The sequence below is a fragment of the Cuculus canorus genome, chromosome 6 (genome assembly GCF_017976375.1).
Source record: "Cuculus canorus isolate bCucCan1 chromosome 6, bCucCan1.pri, whole genome shotgun sequence".
NCBI classification, from domain to species: Eukaryota; Metazoa; Chordata; class Aves; order Cuculiformes; family Cuculidae; genus Cuculus; species Cuculus canorus.
The window spans coordinates 37,017,864-37,037,694 of record NC_071406.1 but is presented as its reverse complement, the minus strand read 5'-3'; the positions used below and the strand labels follow the sequence as shown (position 1 = coordinate 37,037,694).

At 43.2% G+C, this 19,831-nt stretch overlaps 2 long non-coding RNA genes across 2 annotated transcripts in view; both read left to right on the top strand.

The window, feature by feature from the left end:
- The first annotated feature begins 6,927 nt into the window (after positions 1-6,927).
- On the top strand, positions 6,928-12,179 carry LOC128852453 (uncharacterized). The gene is made up of 3 exons (XR_008450286.1): positions 6,928-7,093; positions 9,231-9,390; positions 11,985-12,179. It is a non-coding gene; the product is annotated as an uncharacterized LOC128852453 (long non-coding RNA).
- Positions 12,180-15,454: 3,275 nt separating this feature from the next.
- Positions 15,455-19,831, top strand: part of LOC128852511 (uncharacterized) — a 28,779-nt gene continuing 24,402 nt past the window's right edge. The window contains exon 1 of the long non-coding RNA XR_008450385.1: positions 15,455-15,599. This is a non-coding gene — a long non-coding RNA (uncharacterized LOC128852511). The remainder of the gene's footprint in view (positions 15,600-19,831) is intronic.

The following is a 19,831-nucleotide window of genomic DNA, read 5'->3' as shown; positions in this document are numbered from 1 at the left end:
GTAAAATTAAATGCAGCGGCAGCTACAAATGGCCTTATTGTCTTTCATTTGCTCATGTATTATCTTTATACATGTGGGTTTGGTATACCTCTAAAATTTCTTTCTGGGTTTATTTAAAATAGGACTATCTATGCGTACTTCTGTTGCAGTTATGCTGTCGTTTAAAAAGTAATGCAATATCATATTGTTCCTTCCTAAAATTGTCTAAATAATAGATAAAGTGCTGTAGTCATATCCTGAAGCCATGAAAGTTTTAGAGCTGATTAACCAATTATAGTGGCTGCACAGACACAGACAGATCCAAAAATCCCTTCCTGTCAATAGGTTTTGATTTACAGCCTACATAAAAACAGATGTCCTTCACTAACATTTGTGGTGCTTCTTGTCCTGGGGTACTGATGCTGTTTACAATAGATACCAAGATTTGAAGGTATGTTCTTCAAATTCCCATCTGTTATAACAAATAATGTAAGACCTCATCTGGAGTATTGGGTGCAGTTCTGGAATCCTCAACATAAGAAGGAGATGGAGCTGTTGGAATGGGTCCAGAGGAGGCTGCAAGGTTGATCCGAGGGCTAAAGCACCTTCCTTACGAGGACAGGCTGAGAGAGTTGGGGTTGTTCAGCCTGGAGAAGAGAAGGTTCTGAGGATACCTCATAGTGACCTTCCAGTATCTGAAGGGGCTACAAGAAAGCTGGGGAGGGGCTGTTCACAAAGGCTTGTGGTGACGCGATGAGGGGCGATGGGTATAAACTGGAGAGGGGCAGAGTTAGACTGGACATAAGGAGGAATTTCTTCACGGTGAGAGTGGGGAGGCCCTGGCCCAGGTTGCCCAGGGAAGCTGTGGCTGCCCCATCCCTGGAGGTGTTCAAGGCCAGGTTGGATGGGGCTTGGAGCCCCTGATCCAGTGGGAGGTGTCCCTGCCCATGGCAGGGGTGGGACTGGATGGGCTTTGAGGTCCCTTCCAACCCAAACCATTCTATAATTCTATAAATCCCTTACAATTTGCAGCTGCTTCTGCTGAACACAGGGAAACAAATGCAGTGGTGGAACAAATCATCTACGTTCAGATTTAGCAGGAAGTGTTTTAAATTGGTGGAATTTCTATTGTCTGAGGAAGGAACAAGTCAGCTACTTCTTCCTTCTGCATCTTGCTCTGGCTCATAAAGACAAATGAACATATTGTCATCAGGAGGAGGAGTGTGTGTTTGTGTTTTGGAGTGGGAAGACTTGAGGGGAGTTGTAGAGAGAGCCATCAGTCGTCACAGGCAAGGCCATTCTTCTAGACAGAGTTTGGTGGGCTGGGCAACTGCCAGTCCAGAAGAAAAGTATCCTTAATCTCTGGTCTTTATGTTATTGTCTAATTCATAGAATCATAGAACCATTAAGGTTGGAAAAGACCTCTAAGATCAAGTCCAGCCACCAGCCCAACATCCCCATGGCCGCTAAAACATGTGCGATGTCTGCACGCTTTTTGAACCCCTCCAGGGATTGAGACTCCACCACTGCTCTGGGCAGCCTCTGCCAGTGCTTCACCACTCTTGGTAAGGAAATATTTCCTGATATCCAGTCTAATGCTCCCCTTGAGACATTTCCTCCTGTCCTTTCACTTCTTAGGGTTGTTTTTTCCCTCAGTTGTGGTGTGGCTATGCGTAGAGTTATCTTGTAGCCACAAAGCACACTGTTCAGAGCAGGGTGGCAGCTCCACCTACTCAGGATAAACACTCAAACTCTCTCTAAACTCAAGATAGGTTTCTGTAAGGGTGCAATGGGTGATAGTGGCAGCTTGGGACTGTCTCACTGCTAGAAATGGGGTGTGAAGGACCAACCTGCCTGCAGCTCCCTCTTCCCAATTCACAGACAAGATTTTTCTGGTAAAACTGAAATTAGACCTTTCTAACAGATCACAAAACAAATAAGAAAATGTGCCATTTGGTTACAATTCACTTGGAAATACTGCCATCCCATATGGTCACAAAAGCCTTCGGGGATGATGGAAAGATATTCCATTGCAAAGAGACTGTAAAAAAGGCAAAAGACACAACGATACTGTTTGAACGTTTGCTGTATCATGGTACAGCCTTGTGACTTAGAAAAAGAGATTAAAAATGTGACTCTTATTGTGTATTTGGAATTAGGACAGCACAATTATTTGTGATTTAAGATAAAAGAATGATGGTGTGTGAGTCACAGCAAAAAGAGCAGCGGTAGGAGACCGGGGAGTCGGGTGAGTCAGAGGAGACACTTGGGTCAGGAGGCTGGAGAAATTAAAGAAACACTGAAGATAAAGTCTCTCAGATGTTAGTTTAAATCACACAGTAGGAGTTTTTACAACATGCTATCAAGTTCATGAGGTTTTTTTATGTTACTTGTGGTCCTCAAGCTGCACCAGGGCAGGAAAAACTTCTTCACCACAGGGTTCTCAGGCCCTGTCAGAGGCTGCCCAAGGAGGTGGTGGAGTTCCCATCCCTGGAGGGGTTTAAAAGACAGGTAGATGAGCTGCTCAGGGATCTGGTTCAGTAGTGGACAAGCATGGCTGGACTCTATGATCTCAAAGATCTTTTTCAACCCAGGGCTTCTGCGATTCCTTCTAATAATTGTATAGGCATAAGGATTTTTTAGAAAAACTGTTTTCATCACTGCAAAAGAAACTGCTGAAATGGCAGCTCTGGGAACACTGGAAGCAAAAACTTATTAAAGTCAGAGTAGGCTATGGGAGCTCAAAGCCATCAGTTAACTTGTTCGTGCTCTGTAATTACCTTAGTGAAAGATAGTCGTTCCCACTTTTTTGAACCAAAAAAGTTTTCATAAATTAGGGGATAGAATGATTATTTTTTTAATGTGAGCTTCTAGTAATTGTTATAGTTTTTCTTATGTTTTCTAATCTCAATGTTATATTGCTTTAAAGCATCATCTGGTTAAGGCAGAACAGAGCAATAACTACACAGCAAATGAACGATTTCCCCCTCCTCCAAAGCTGTGACACAGACCACATCTCTGCTGCCAACCTTAAAACTAACAGTTGTAGTCTAGCATAGAAAAAAATCCAACGGTTGTGACTCTCAGCTAAATTACTGCCTGCCCTCTGAACAGAGTTCTCAGCTTGACTCGAGGTTGAAAAGCCTGCTGGCTTTGAGAGCAGAGACTTCACTGTATCTCAGTGTTTTCCCTTCCACAGCCTGCAGGAAGGAGAGGTAAAAGGGAAGGGAAAGGAGCAGCTTATAACGCCGGGAGGGAGCGGTGCAGAGCCTGTGTTCCAGCCAAGGTTAGCACACGTCAGTAGCAAAACACACTCTGTGGGAGCCTGTATAGGAAAGATCCAGGCACGAGGTGTGACCTGGTGAAAAAAACTGGATAAGCACTGAGTTAGGAAGGAAAAAGGAGGGTAGGAGTTCTGTGAGTACAGAATTGATGCAGTTAGAGATCATAGCATCGTAGAATAGTTTGGGTTGGAAGAGACCTTAAAGATCATCCAGTTCCACCCCCTGCCATGGGCAGGGACACCTCCCACTGGATCAGGGGCTCCAAGCCCCATCCAACCTGGCCTGGAACCCCTCCAGGGATGGAGCAGCCACCACTGCTCTGGGCAACCTGGGCCAGGGCCTCCCCATCCTCGCCATGAAGAAATTCCTCCTTAGGAGATGCTGGAGTAAGAAATAAAGCAAGAGAAGATGGAAGGTTAAATGAAATGTAAGGGAAGGAGAGGCTACAAGGATGATCTGAGGGCTGGAGCTCCTCCCATACGAGGACAGGCTGAGAGAGTTGGGGTTGTTCAGCCTGGAGAAGAGAGGGCTGTGGGGAGACCTTAGAGCAGCTTCTGGGACTGAAAGGGGCTCCAGGAAAGCTGGGGAAGGGCTGTTCACAAAGGCTTGTGGTGATAGGATGAGGGGTAATGGGTATAAACTGGAGAGGGGCAGAGTTAGACGGGACATAGGGAGGAATTTCTTCACGATATGGGTGGTGAGTGGGGAGGCACTGGTCCAAGTTGCCCAGAGCAGTGGTGGCTGCCCCATCCCTGGAGGAGTTCAAGGCCAGGTTGGATGGGGCTCCTGATCCCGTGGGAGGTGTCCGTGCCCATGTCAGGGGGTGGGACTGGATGGGCTTTGAGGTCCCTTCTAACCCAAACTATTCTATGATTCTATGATCCACTGGTTCTGGTGTCACACAGAATGGCACACGACCCGGCCTTTTAATGGCTTTTAGCAGTTCAGTTGAATAATTTCTACTCAGGGTTTCTTTCCTTCTGTTCTGTCTTGCTTAATTTGTCTTGGGAATCTTCCTATTATTTTTTTTTGTTTGTTTTAAAGTCACGGATTTTAGTTCAATTTTTCAAATGCCTCAGCAGTAACTTCTGTTTTCCTTGACATTTCTGCGTCACCGTAATGGGAACTGCTGCGGTGGGGAGCATAATCCTCTAATCCGGCTGGCTCAGAGCATTGTTCATATAGAGACATTTTCGAATTCATTGTTTATTAACAGCTCTGAGCACTCTGCTCACGCTGGCATCTGCACTGGGAACAGTTTTATTAATGGAAACTGTAGGCAAACAGTGGGTTGATGCCTGTGACTTATTCCACTAAGAGGAATAACAGTGTGATTGCAGAATTCAACGTCCTGCCCTTTGGTTCCAGAACCTACGCATGCACTTGCAGATCTGTGTGTGTGTGTGTGTGTGTGTGTGTGTGTATTCAGATTGCAAATGATCATGTCTTTTATTGAGAGGGCAGATCTCAATATTAATCCAAACTTTCCCAAGTGTTTTTTGGGAACTCTAAAAATCAAGCATGATATCAAGAAAGCAAAAGGTTTGGGCATTTTCAGATGAGTGTTTAGTTTTCTGTAGAAACAGATTTTTTCCATTATGTTCTTTCAGAACCTCAGTTTTAGGAAATAGAACGTTCCTGGCCAGTCTTAGTGTTTGGTTACTTTATTTTTCAACTCTTATCTCAAAGCACACTGTGAGTTGCTGTCCCTGGGTGACCGAAGTGTGAGCCTAACGTGACAATTGTGTCCAGGTCTAGCACACGCTGACATTTGGACTGAGAGATTTGTTGCCTTTTTGGTGGATTATGCGTTTCAATAGCATCTTTAGATGAGATCTTGGGGAGAAATGTTTTGCTGTGAGGGTGGGGAGGCCCTGGCCCAGGTTGCCCAGAGCAGTGGTGGCTGCCCCATCCCTGGAGGGGTTCCAGGCCAGGTTGGATGGGGCTTGGAGCCCCTGATCCAGTGGGAGGTGTCCCTGCCCATGGCAGGGGTGGGACTGGATGGGGTCTGAGGTCCCTTTCAACCCAAACCATTCTGTGATTTTTTTCAAAAGCTGAATAATTTTATGCTTTCAGTCACTTCAGTGATGTTCCACAAAGCTGCCTGCAGGAGGTGCTTTGAGGAATGGTGCCTCAGCCATTGGTCCATTAATGAATAGTTTGCTCATGGCCACTTTTGAAGTCGGAAAACTGATCTGTGTGAGTTTCAGGATAACTAATCTGCCCCTGAGGCTTTCATTTGATTGCTAAAGAGGGCACATAGCAAAAAGTGAGTAACATATAGAAATACTCTTATAAAGTTTAGTAATATCTGGATGTGCAGATTGCTTCTGCATGATGCATAGAATCCCAGGATGGGGTGGAAGATCGTTAGTGATATGATTTAAGTTAGACAGTCATACAGTCCAGCTAGAGGTTAATGGCAAATGCCATCGTGATTTCTAGATAGGAGACTGAATTTTCAATATAGGAATTATAACACTGCATCTGCATGAAACTGGGATTTATCTTACTATGACTGTTCTCTGCTGGAAGCATGATAGAAAAGTGCCTTTATTCCTGTAGGAGCAACATTTTTCCACTCTCTCCTTCTCCATTAAAAAGCCAGAGGAAAAAAGATTTTATGCAGTTTCCCAGAACAAAACAGAGGAGGAAAACATCCCTCAAGCTGTAAAACAAGAGGAAAGATCATCAGCACTAATTATGTTTTCTATTACCAAATGCTCTGAATTCTAAAAATTAAAACAAAGAGCAAATATTATTTGTATTTATTTATCTCTGTGTGCTAAACTGTAAACACACGCTCAAAGATTTAATTGTTTTTTGAGAAATACACATTATTGGCTATGATTCCTTGTAAAAATAATAGAAGCTGATTGATAAAAAGATGTTTATAACATGAAATTGTTTTGAAGAATGGAAAATTATCTTTCTCAGAAATGGGTATATTTGTTAAACAACCCTTTGATGTTGTCACACCAAGCTCTTGAAGAAAAAAGCAGGGCTGGTTGGTTTTATCCTTTTTGACAATGATGTTTTGGATTTGGCCACACATGGAGAACTTGGTTTGGCTGAAGCTGGTGGCGCAGCCACTGAATGATGTGGCTCTTGTGAAGAGAAACAATTTCACTGGAAGGCTACTGAGGGTTGCGCTGAAATCACAGGAGAAATATCTGCTCGTGTTGCAAAAGAACATGCTAAAAATCCTCCAAGGAAGTGAATGCAAAAAGGTATATTTTGGCAATAAAGAATCACAGAATGGTTTGGGTTGGAAGGGACCTTAAAGATTATCCAGTTCCAACCCCCCTGCCATGGGCAGGGACACCTCCCACTGGGTCAGGCTGCCCAGTCGTTCATTTTCTCACTCCCACTTTCCAGGGAGACATTGAGCCCAACACAATAATTTGCTGCAAACAGCCCTTATTCCAAGGAGGAGTTGGTCATGAGAATTATGAATTCATGTGGTGATAGCTCTTACAGGATCAGATCTGGTACAATTTCATACATAAATGGGTTCTCCAGACCATTTCTATCTATATAGTTGCACTGTTACTTATGCTGTGACTGTACTCCAAAGAAATTCTTGATTCTTCCATTTCTTTACTTCAAACAAAATGTTTTCTGAACCTAATCAATACGGTGATGTCTCTTTTCGCAGGGCAAATGGAATTGTGCAAGAGAAATTCAGCCTATGGAGTTATTCGCAGCCATTGTGTTTGTGCCCTGTTGACATTACTTTTTTTTTTTTCTCTGCAAAATATTGGAAATCATTTTCCCTGATGGAACTGATGGGAAACAACGAGTGAATCCCAGGAGAGACAGGGGATTTGGTAAGCTCAGTGCAGGTTATGGTAGAAGGTTTTAAAAGTGTCCATAAAATGTCAGGGCTTGTTTTTTGCCTCTTCAAGGTTGTTTTGAAAGCAATAATTGGGAGGCTGCAATACGCTCCTAATGATACTAAGAGCCAGAGGGGAAAGAAGATGAAAATACTGACAGTAAGAGACAAGCGAGCAATGAAAATGACTGGAAAAGGTGATGAGAGCTGCAGTCAGTGTGGAGGATTTTAAGGAAACTAGTACAGAGTTTCTAAGCCTGATTCTGCAAAACAGGAGCTTTGAGTCTTGAAGACCCTGGTGGTTTCTTTATTTAGATAAAAGGGGGGGGAAAAAAGTGTTGCCATTTTCTTGCTCTTTCACCCTAGCAATCCACAGCAGCCAATGTTTCACACCAGTCAGCAACAATTCCTGTAATGCAATTTAATTAATTAATTAATTAATTCGTTTCCTGTTCTGGACAGGCTGGATTGATGGGCTGAGGGCCCAGCAGGATGAGGTTCAACGAGGCCAAGTGTCAGGTCCTGCACTTGGGACACAACAACCCTTCTCCTGTGCTCTGGGCTTGGAGAAGAGCGGCTGGGAAGCTGCCTGGCAGAGAAGAACCTGGAGGTGCTGGTTGGCAGCAGCTGAACATGAACCAGCAGTGGCCAAGACAGCCACCAGCATCCTGGCTTGGATCAGAAACAGTGTGGCCAGCAGGAGCAGGGAAGGGCCCCTGTACTCAGCGCTGGTGAAGCCACACCTCAAATCCTGGTTCAGTTTTGGGCCCCTCAGTACAACAAGGACATGGAGGGGGGGCTGGAGCACGTCTAGAGAAGGGAACGGAGCTGGGGAAGGGGCTGGAGAACAAGGGTTATGAGGAGCAGCTGAGGAGCCTGGGGTTGTTCAGCCTGGAGAAGAGGAGAATGAGGGGAGACCTCATTGTTCTCTGCAGCTCCCTGAAAGGAGCTTGTGCTGTGGTGGGTGCTGGGCTCTTCTTCCAGGTGATAGGACAGGTGATAGGACAAGAGGAAATGGCCTCAAGTTGCATCAGGGGAGGGTTAGATTGGATACTAGGAAAAATTTCCATACTGAAAGGGTTGTCAAGTGTTGGAACAGGGGCTGCCCAGGGAAGTGGTGGAGTCCTCATCCTTTCAAAGATGTTTAGATGTGATGCTTAGGGACATGGTCTAGTGGTGGGTGTGGCAGTATGAGGTTAAGAATTGGGCTTCATGATCTTAAAGGTCTTTTCCAACCTAAATGATTCTGTGATTTTATGATTTTAAAAGGCAAATGCATAAATAAGCCCACTGGACGCTTTGAGACTGGCTAATGCCCATGTGTGCCCTGATAGAATTTGGTACCATTGGTGTCACATTGAGCTCTGCTTGCTACTGCCCATGTCCTGTACGTGCACGCCCGTCTTGCTGTCTCAAATCCCTCTTCTGTGTGAACAAATGCCTCCCGCTTATTCTTGCTAAAGTTTGCCTGTGTGGTCTCAGTCGATGAGCAACTCACCTTCCTATGCTCTTCAACAGTTTGGTTCATTTGGGGCATAAAATCTGAATAGATTTCAGTTATCTCTTCTTGGATTAGTATAGCATAAATTGCTTAAAAATAAACTAGCTATTAATTTTGAATGTTAGTTAATTATACCTTGATCTTTATTTTACTACTGATTCATAAAGTTAATGGACTGCGTTCCTATCTTGGCCTGACAGCATTTAAAGACTGAGCATTAAATGTAAACTACGGGTTTCGAATGAGAGTCCTTGGTAACAGAATGGTTTTTAGCTTGGTGAAGAGACTGTCCCTATGGCAGCCAATTAGGGAGAGAATGGTTAGTCATGAGAAATATTGTTGTTCATTTTCCCTCACTGACTGCCAGAGTGATCGTAGTGGTCGTGACCACTGTGATTCAAGGTATTTGGTCAAGCCCTGGCAGAGGCTGCCCAGGGCAGTGGAGGAGTCTCCATCCCTGGAGGGGTTCGAAGAGCGTGTGGAGGCGGCACTTGGTTTAGCAGGCACGATGGGGTTGGGTTGATGTTTGGATTGGATGAGCTTAGAGATTTTTCCAACCTTTATGATTCTGTGTATCTCATAGTGTGAAATCTTTATTTCCTTCTGATTACCATTTGTCTTCTCTTCGTAGCCTTGAAAAAAACAAATCAAACCCAATGAGAATTGAAGTACAGAATGTGGGAAAAGCTGAGCGTGCACTGCCTATCTACCAATTTCCTGACAAACGAGAGACTGTGCTCTGGAGTCATTATTTATCAGACAAAGGCTGTGAAAACAGCAAGTGGCACAATGTGAGTCTATTCTTGTGTCAATTACTTTGGTGAAAATGGAAAATAGTGGTGCTGCAGCTTGTGAGTACCCTTCAAATGGTCAAGAGCTGCCAGCATACGGGATGCTCTGCTCAGCACAGCTGGCTTGAGTGCGCACACCATCTCCTGAAAACTGCTCTGCCGAGCTCAGTAATTTTCTTCTCGCTGTGAGGGGATGTTGTAGAGGGTTGTTTATTATCAACTTTAATAGAATTGAAAGCCTAAGTATATAGATTGCTTGTAGCGGAGATGACCTGATGATGAAAGGGGACAGGACGCCTTGTTGTTGGGATATAGACTGGAGAAGGACAGAGTTAGACTGGACATAAGGAAGAATTTCTTCACCATGAGATGGGGAGGCCCTGAACAGGTTGCCCAGGGAAGCTGTGGCTGCCCTATGCCTGGAAGTGTTCAAGGCCAGGCTGGATGGACTTTGGGCAGCCTGATCCAGTGGGAGGTGTCTCTGCTCATGGCAGAGGGTTGGACCCTGATGATCTTCAAGGTCCCTTCCAACCCTAACTATTCTGTGATGCCAAAATCGAGTTGCATAGTGAGCCACAGTCAGCTGAATTAACCCTTGGGCTACTGTTGCCCAGAACATAGCATTTTATTGAAGGAATCATTTCCTAAGGATCAATAAAAAGTCGTTCTCACAATGTTTCTGGCTTAATAGGAGTGCAGGTAGATTCTGTTCTCAAAAAAATTTCCAGCACAGACCCCGCACTGAAGTTCAAATGAAGTCCATGGGTGTTCCCAGTGTTTTAGGTAATTGAATTCTGAAGTTGTAGATCCATTAAAGTCAATTTTTGAATTAATCTCACTGGAATAAAAATCTTCTCATCTTTCAAAGCTCAACCATCTTTGGCCTCAGCTTGTTGCTTTCCTTCAAAGCTTTTTCTGTCTGCTGCACAAGATAAAAAGCTCTAAAAAGAAAATGCATGAGGAGAGTGTACAATAGATAAAGCGTAGTCACACAGCAGTTGAGTTTGAAAGATAGGCTCGGTCTTTTAATCTGTCTGCTTTCGGCATTGTGAAAGATCATCCTCCACAGTAATCTCCTCTTAAGTGCTTTATCTGATGGTGACATTCTTGGTACAAACAGCGCTGGTAGTTTGGCTGAGCTGATAGTTGGCAAGTTCTGTTACGCGAGTTCTGTGGTAGACAGAGCAGCGTGGGGAGCGTACCTGCCGCAGAAATGCTTATTCACACAAATATTGAACTAGTTAAAGTTCCTAGTCACAAACGGAAAAGAAAAGGCTTTGAACTGAAGCCAAGTGGCACGTGGGAATATAGATTAGATTGAATATTAGGAAAAATGTCTTTCCTGACAGAGTGATGAAACCCTGGCAGAGGCTGCCCAGGGCAGGGGTGGAGTCCCCATCTCTGGAGGGGTTCAAAAAGCATGTGAATGTGGTGCTTTGGGACACGGTTTATTCGGCATGGTGAGGCTGGGGTGATGGTTGGACTGGATGAGCTGAGAGGGCTTTTCCAGCCTTAATGATGCTGTGATTCTATGAGTTTTGCTGAATATAGCAGATGCATCTGCCTGTCAGGTGCTGGAGCAGTGCGGAAATACAGTTAGGGAATTGTACGCAGCCTTCTGGCTAGGAACAACTGATTTTAACCATGTGATTTCTAAGCAGAAATTCTTATGGGCACTTAACTTATGGCAAAGAGAAATTTTTATAAAGGAGTACTTTTTTCCTTCTCTAATAGGGCAGATTTGGTTGTGCTGTTTTAAATAAACGTCATTGTGAAAAGAATACAGTCGGTTGGAGTGGTTATAAGAAGTCAGACTCTTTCTCAAAACAAAACATCCCTGGAATTATGAGATGTGGTTATAAACCACCAGCAACTTTTAAAATACTCAATAGTTAGTGGTACATTCTTCTTTATGATAACATTAGGCCAAATTCCCTGCTTGTATCAAGGAATGAAGGTTTCTTGAGAGCTTTGGTCCATTGTGGACTGTAAGAAAGCTTACTGAAGTGTCTACTTGTATATATGTATTAGATATTATTATTAGACTTTATTAGACTAACAATTGTTTTGAAAACAGTAAAAATAAATAATGTTCCTGAGGGTCAAGCGCATTCCTCCTTCTTGAGGAAATAATCTCACTTACTGCTCTTGGAATAATGGTATAAATAATAAATAAATAAATAAATAAAATACAGTTTTCTTAAGTCATCAGAAATTGCGTGAAAGTGGAAGGAAACGGAGGTGAATTAGACTTTCAGAAATTAGGTCCAGATCCAGACATTCTGCTGCCTAGCTGGGCTCTGATTAGGGGTTTGTATGATCCATTGTGACTTGTGCTTTGGCCAAGACCTCCACCGGATCTATTTGGAGCACTGGGATCTTTGTTCCATCTTTACTTGATTGTAGCTTACCGCTGTGTATTTTGGGGGTAACTGGATGGCTTTAACATTGCCCTAACTCAATTAGTGGTTAAAATGGTGAAATGGAACTACAGGAAACAGAAGAAGGAGATCAGAGCTCGGTTACACAGCGTTATATTTTTGGAGCACTTCATCCTTTTTATAACACTGCACGCTTTCCTTTCTTTCCTTTAGAGCTGACACGGAGGTGTCTGTTCTGCTTTAGTCTGTAATGCATCTTTCGAGGCACAGGGCTCCAAAGAACTCCTCCTGCTGTAGGTATTTGAGAGATCAAAGCCAGCACCTATCAAACGTGCTAATGGAAACACCTCAAAGCCAGTTTAGTGCGTAAGTACCCTTCAGCTAACAATAGTTTCCATGTAGAATGCCACACAAGACAGTTGATATATACAGCACAAATTAATTTGCTTTATGAAGTGGACCCAGTTAAGGGACATAAAAAGAATTGCATTATACTGTAGCGGTGAGTATCAAACAGCCCTTACAGGTAGTTTGTGTTTTTAATTCTCCGTAGAATATTAGATGTGGGGAATATTGCTGTTGCTTAATTACATCTAATGTGGCTAATTAGTTCAGGCAAAATATTATGCCCTGTTCAGTTCTGAAGTTCACTGTCCACAGAACAGTGAGGTGCTCATAAATCCAGACAACTCAATCTAATGCGTAATTAAGAGATGTAATGTTATGAATAAATACATGGCTCAAGTATATAACCTAACAAAGGTAGAGCTTATTAGTGTTTGCCTAACTTAGTTTATATTGTTAAGATTAAGAGCAATCTAAGCAACATTGCCAGCACTGCAAAATCCTAAATATTCCTGAATGAGGATTGAGAAAATACTACATGTAAAGTACTTCTTGGATAAACCCCGTGGATAAAACCTCGTGTGGAGGTGGAAAATGTAGCTTCTTCCCATTCTTTAATTCCCTCCCTAGCGTCTCCGTTCCCAGTTCTCTGCGGTGCGGTGCTGAGCTGGGCTGCATGGGGCAGAGCAGAAGGAAAAGGAAGGACAGTTTAGGAGACAAGAAAGCAGCATGCGCTCTCCCTATCATGTTGTGGTATACTTACCGTGTACCTAGCAAAGCCAGAGAAATAAAAGAACTAAAAATAACTAAATAAAACTAAAATAGAACTAAATTAAAACATCTAATGGGCAGCCTGATCCAGAGGGAGGTGTCCCTGCCCATGGCAGGGTTTGGAGCTGGGTGATCTTTAAGGTTGCTTCCAACCCAAACCATTCTATGGTTCTAACCTAACAGCTGCTCCTGGGTGATCATTCAGTGCTGCTTGGAATTCAGTCTAGAGAAAGCGCTTCTCCTGACACATAAAGAAGTGTGATCTTCCCATCGAAACAGGAGAGAACGTTATTAATCTGAATTAAAAAGCATGATGAAATGGAGTACGACATCCTGCCAGCTGCGGTTTAGAGTTCTCGTTTCTTTCATTTGAATTATGAAGTAGGAAAACTCATCATCAGTGCAGGGCATGAAAGTGAGGGAGAAGGAAGTAATTTAGAAGTGGGTGAGTTTTTCTTTCATTTCTCAGGTCTGAAGGACCAGAGGGACTAATTCAGTTCTTGGTTTAAACAAGAGCAGCCATCTGAAATGCTGTAGCTCTCCAGAATATACAAGTCAAAAATGTCTGCGCTGTGGGAATAGAAAGCACACGAGTTTTTTTCATTCTGATCTTTAACGTGGAGGAATTTGCTAATGCTGGGAGATTACTCTGCCTTGTAGCAGACAAGTTACATGGCACATCAGAGGTCTGAGCCTACAGCTGTGAGTCTGTATGTTCAGAAGCAACAGTTCATGTGTGTTTTGGTCACGGCACTTGTTGTTTGTTACCATCTTCCATGGCATTCAAACAGCAGAGAGATTGAAGTGATTTGGGTCCTTAACTGTGAGCTTTGCAAGCAAATAGAAGTAGCGTTTGGGAATGGCAGCCAGTATGAAATGTTGATATGGAAGCGGATAAAAAACCATCCATGTCCTACTGTCCTTTTACAGGTCCTCACAGCAGCTGTGTCTGTATGAGGATGTGAGATTGTCAGGCTTGACTGGAAATACCCTCCTGCACAGATTGCTGAGTGGCTGTTGGTAAGGGAAACAAGTATCTCTGTCTCATTAAAAAGTAAATAAATCACAGACGAGTGTTCCCCTTTCCTAATAAATAGAGCATCACGTTAATGCTCAGAACTATCGAAATCTATTTGACTTGATTATTGTGAAAGAACACCGAATTAAGCTTTTGGAAAAATTCTTTTTTTCCTGTGTAATCCATAACATTTATTAAATTTCACATGACTAATGTGTATGGGAGAAGACATTCCTTTATGAGCACTTAAAAACAGAGCGTGTTTCACTGAAATGCTGAAACTGAACATAGGAGATGATTAGCAACATTCCAGTACCTGAAGGGGCTACAAGAAAGCTGGGGAGGGACTGTTCACAAAGGCTTGGAGTGACAGGACGAGGGGCAATGAGGGTAAACTTGAGAGGGGCAGAGTTAGACTGGACAGAAGGAGGAATTTCTTCACAATGAGGGTGGGGAGGCCCTGCAACAGGCTGCCCAGAGCAGTGGTGGCTGCCCCATCCCTGGAGGTGTTCAAGGCCAGGTTGGATGGGGCTCAGAGCCCCTGATCCAGTGGGAGGTGTCCCTGCCCATGGCAGGGGTTGGAACTGGATGATCATTAAGGTTCTTTCCAACCCAAACCATTCTATAATGCTGTGATTAGACATAACTGCTGTATCACCTAAGCATGAACATGAAGAACTCGAGGAATGTGAGGAGATGCAGTGCTGCTGACGTATGTATGACAATGTCGTAACTCAAGAGATGAAAACTCTACATACCACTTGTTTTCAAGTCATCACACCTTTATCCAGAGTATAACTAGGAAACCCAACAAGATCAACCCCTCCAAGAAACCCCACTCCAAACCCACCCAACCACCCCCACATCTAAATAAACGTCAAGATGTTTATCTTGAGCCCCATGTTTTTTCCTGGTGAAGAACCAGTGCAATCAGTTGTCTTTCAATTTAATATTTTCTTAATTCCACTCCGAGCAGAGCTACTGCTATGAATTTACTTTGATCAAGGAGAGCACTTTTGTTTCAAATGGATTACTTTGGGGAGCAGAGCATGCAGTGAAATGAATAACGAAGGGGAATTTTTAAAAATTGCAAACTGACCTTTGAAATGTCAGAATTTGGATGTTTCCGTAATCAACATTCTGTGATAAATGAGAGCAGGAAATGTAAAGATCTCTGGTTCAAAAGTGTGTGTAATCGAGATCCAATGAGAGATCGATGGCCTTTCGGTGACCTTTTCTGAAAAGGTTAAATGACAACATTTATGGGAAACTTTTCTTGCGCTTGGTGGATGATTATAAATGGATTTATTGCATTTTGCTGTTGTAGCTGTGGAGAAAAACTGCCTATGTGTACGAGTTCTATATATGTATGTAAGTCATTCAACCTTATAGGTGTGTAAATTTTACACATAAATTATGTATGGATGTATATTTATGAATGCAGATGATTTGAAAATTTTAGTTTCAATTGGTACTAATGTTCATAAATCAGTGACACATTACTTCAAACCTATGAAATGTTATCTATTTTTAAGTTCTTAAGAAGACAATAGGAGGAACAAATATGAGCTCAATGGGAAATTGCTTTCATTCTGCTGACAGTTACAGTTTCCTGGAAATAAAATCATCAACAGAAGCTCATATCACATCGCCCGCATCCACTTTGAGGGAAGCAACAGTCTCACTTGAAAAAGGTATGTTTAGGAATAAGTCCACCAAAGCATTTTGGTTGAGGAACTGTTGGAGAATGGGGTTTTGCTGATCTTATGCAAAGTAGCACCAAAAAGTCAGAAATGATTCAAAGTTGTAAATTAGACACAGTCATCACCAGGTCATCAGCTTTTTGATGTCTGCCCTCTAGTCTTGTAGTTGAATTTATGAAAATATGCTATTCATTTTTCTGAATAATTGATATGATCGCGGTTTGTTTGTGGTGAAACTTTATACATGTGTTCAGCTTTCAGTGAGGACTTCCACAATTGGATTTTTTTTCATCTCCTTGAAAATTCATTCTTAAAGAAGAGCTACTTTCCATATTTTTGTCCAAAATACTAGATTATGAGCTGTCTTATATTTAATTACAAAATCTTCATATCATAGAATCACAGAATGTATTTTGGTTGGAAGGGACCTCAAAGCCCATCCAGTTCCACCCCTGCCATGGGCAGGGACACCTCCAATGGGATCAGGGGCTCCTTCAAGGCCCCATCCAACCTGGCCTTGAACCCCTCCGGGGATGGGGCAGCCACCACTGCTCTGGGCAACCTGGGCCAGGGCCTCACCACCCTCATCGTGAAGAATTTCCTCTTACCGTCTAATCTAAATCATCCCCCTTCCTATTTAAAGCTGTTCCTCCTCGTCCTATCAAACCAGGCCCTTGTAAAAAGCCCCTCTCCAGCTTTCCTGGAGCCCCTTTCAGCACTGGAAGCTGCTCTAAAGTTTCCCTTCAGCCTTCTCTTCTCCAGGTTGAACAACCTCAACTGTCTCAGCCTGGAGGGAGTTGTATTAGGTGATGTATTTTATTGATACGCACATCCGTAATGCCCAATCACAGTGATACGAAGACCGAGTGCTTTGAGCTTTTAGTGCCCTGATCTATGAACATTTCGTTAAAGGAGCAGCATTAACTCTTTTGGGAGCTCTTCTAAACAGAAATGTTGTTATGTAAAGTTATTATCAGAGATCATTATTCAGCAATTCAAAACTTATCTACAAGTTGGGCTATGTTTTGGGTTGATTTGTGCTGACAGATGATTTGACACTGCAGACAAACGGGACCCGGAGGCTGATTTTCCCGATGTGGCTGATTGATGCATTTTATATTCAATCCAGTCAGCAGATATTCAATCCAGACCAGCAATCTCCTATCGCATGATTACTGTAACTTGTGATTAAAAGATGGGTTATGTTGAGACAGCTTTGTCACAGTCTCCCCTTGAAAGACAAACCGAATGTCTCTCAGTTCAGGCAGTGCACACAGCACATCGAATTGCTGTCTTCCAAAGGAGTGGAAGGAATCGCTTCCCTTCTTAATAGTTTTGTTCTTCGCTCAGAAAGGAGCTTTCAATAAATGACTCCCATAGCAATAGCGTGGATGAGAAAAATAAATGAGAAAATTCAGTGAATAGGTTAAGAATGCAACTGTTTCTGCACTTATTTTTGTGCTCTGGGTAGGTTTTCAGCACTGTGTACAATATGTACTTATTATACTGAGGAGATTTGCATTTTAATTGACTGCAAATAATAAACCTTTAAAACCTTTGTGGTTGGCCAAAAATAATAAATGTGAGAACTTGGCACGTTCTGGTCTGTTGTTTAACCAAAAAGGGATGAATATATTAAGACCTCAAATCTATCACAAGGTTACGTACTCTGCTATTAATACAGGAGTTCATGTTAGCGATTATAGAATACATGCGATGGGGTGTTGTTTGCACATTAAATCCCTGGCTGGACTTGTCAGGTGAGGAGTAAATACTCAGAAGAATAGAGACTTTCTTCATGTGAGCTCGGGTTTCTCTCACAGGTTTGCACTTCCCATTACAAATCTTAGCTTCTTTCTAAATATCAAAGAGTGAATCGAGCGCTTTGCGGAGGCAGTTACTGAACTTTGACTTCAGAATTTAGTTTGCAAATGTATATTATATTTGCAGATGCTGAGGTCAGGCCTTGACTTAGCTTTAAAGGTACCTGTCACGGTGAAATGTCCTTCCAAGGTGAAGCCAATTGTTCAGCTGTCAATGGAAAAGAATAGTTCAAAGACTTTTTTTCGCTGGTATGTTTTACTGATAAATTCGGGGTGATGGTTACCGAGGAGATGCTCCATCAGGGATATATTTTGAAGTGAAGTGGAAACAAGGAATTCTAAGACTATTTATGAAGTGCTAGTGCTGTGAAACAGATTTGCAAGTCATGGAATGGTTTGGGCTGGAAGGGGGCTCAAAGCCCATCCAGTCCCACCCCCTGCCATGGGCAGGGACACCTCCCACTGGATCAGGGGCTCCAAGCCCCATCCAGCCTGGCCTTGAACCCCTCCAGGGATGGGGCAGCCAATGCAGGCTCGGCTGCTGAGGGGCTGCCAGCAGAAATTGCAAGGATTAAGATTGAAGGAGTGTGAACTGCTGTGGTGTGATCAGTGACGGGTGGATAGTGCTCAAATGCTGCAGATTCCTGGCTGTCACATTGATAACATTGTGCTGGTCTGGGCTGGGACGGAGTGAATGTTCGTCATCAGACCTGCTATGGGGCTGTGCTTGGGATTGGTGCTGGAAACGGTGTCGCTATAACTGGGATAGTTCGATCACTGCTGAGCAGGGCTTACATGACACCAAGGCCTTTTTCTACTTCTCCCAGTGGCTCACCAGTGTGTGCTGGGGGTGCAGAAGGGGCTGGGAGGGGGCACGTCTGGAACAGCCGACCCCAATAACAAAGAGGACATTCCACACCACATGGTGTCACGCTCTGCATATAAAGCTGCAGGGAGAACGAAGGTGGGGATGTTCGGAGTGATGGCAGTTGTCTTCCCAGTTAACTGATATGCGTGATGGAGCTCTGCTTTCCTGGAGATGACTGAACACCTGCCTGTTGGTGGGAAGTGATGAATGAATTCCTTGTTTTGCTTTGCTTGAGCTTTACCTATTAAATTGTCATTATCTCAACCCATGAGTGTTCTCCCTTTTACCCTTCCGATTCTCTTCCCCGTTCCGCTGTGGGGAGCGAGCGAGCGGCTGCGAGGTGCTGGGTGGGGTTTAATCATGACAAACGGTTTTCTTCAAGTACTCAGAGTTCAGAGCTGGCAGTTGAGCATATGAAGCAGATGTTTGCCCACTCCTGTGATTTGAGACCAGTGTGGTGATAAACACTCTGACATAAATGGAGCAGCAGTGGATTCCAGCAGGGCTCATGGCAGATATATCTCCAGTAACACATCAGGTGGGGGATGAGCAATCTACTGAAGAGTCAGAGCTTGGGCTCTGACACTGAGATATCAATCATGTGCCATTTCTATTGAGAGGTGTTTGCTTTCTGCCTGCAGATAAAATATCTCCTGTGAGTGACCTGAGAGATTTGCATGTAAACCTGCTCTGCAGCCTAAACGGGGTCACAGGCTTTTATTTTCTGCTTTGTCATGAAAAGTATATTTAAAATATATTTGCGTATACATTACAAGAAGTATAGTTCTATGTACTTTCTATATGCTTATGTACATAAAAATATATTTAAATCTCAAGGTGGGTACATTGTGGCCATTCTTGTATAAAACACAATGAGAAATGCTTGTTAAATCTGCTGGTTCTCTAACCATCCCATCTTCAAGATGTTCTGTTTCAAACCTCAGTTATTCTTCCAAGACTGGAAACTGGATCTGAATGTAAAGGGCTGCTCAGATGTTTCGTCTCTCTATATGCACGTGAAGCTGTCGTATTGTTATGCTGAAAATTTAGTGGGATTAAATTGACTTTTTCCAGGGCTATTTCTGCTTTGAGATGAAGATCTCTGTCCCTCTCGACCTTTAGGATGTGTTTTCCTCACGGTCCCCGTTCTCACACATACCAATAATGCATACGGAGCTTTGAACTCTCCAACATTTCCGCCACTTTCAGAGATCTCTGAACTGAACCCTTCAAGGCATTCCCAAAGGACTTGGGGCGCTCTGAAACACTCTTCATATCTTTATGGGAAGACATTTTATCTCTCTTTGTTGTTGTTCTAATCTGGTCTATTCCATTGTTCACACAAGACCTTTATCTGCTCTTGTGCCCAAGAGATGGTGCGTGAAGGCAGTCTTCTGCAGCCCCCACTTCCACCCACTCCTTTTATCTCTTTAAGACCTTGAGGACTTCTACTTATTCTCTTTTCATGTATCATGCTCATTATCTTGACTTCATCCCATTAATTACTACCACACATCTTTATTTGAATGTTG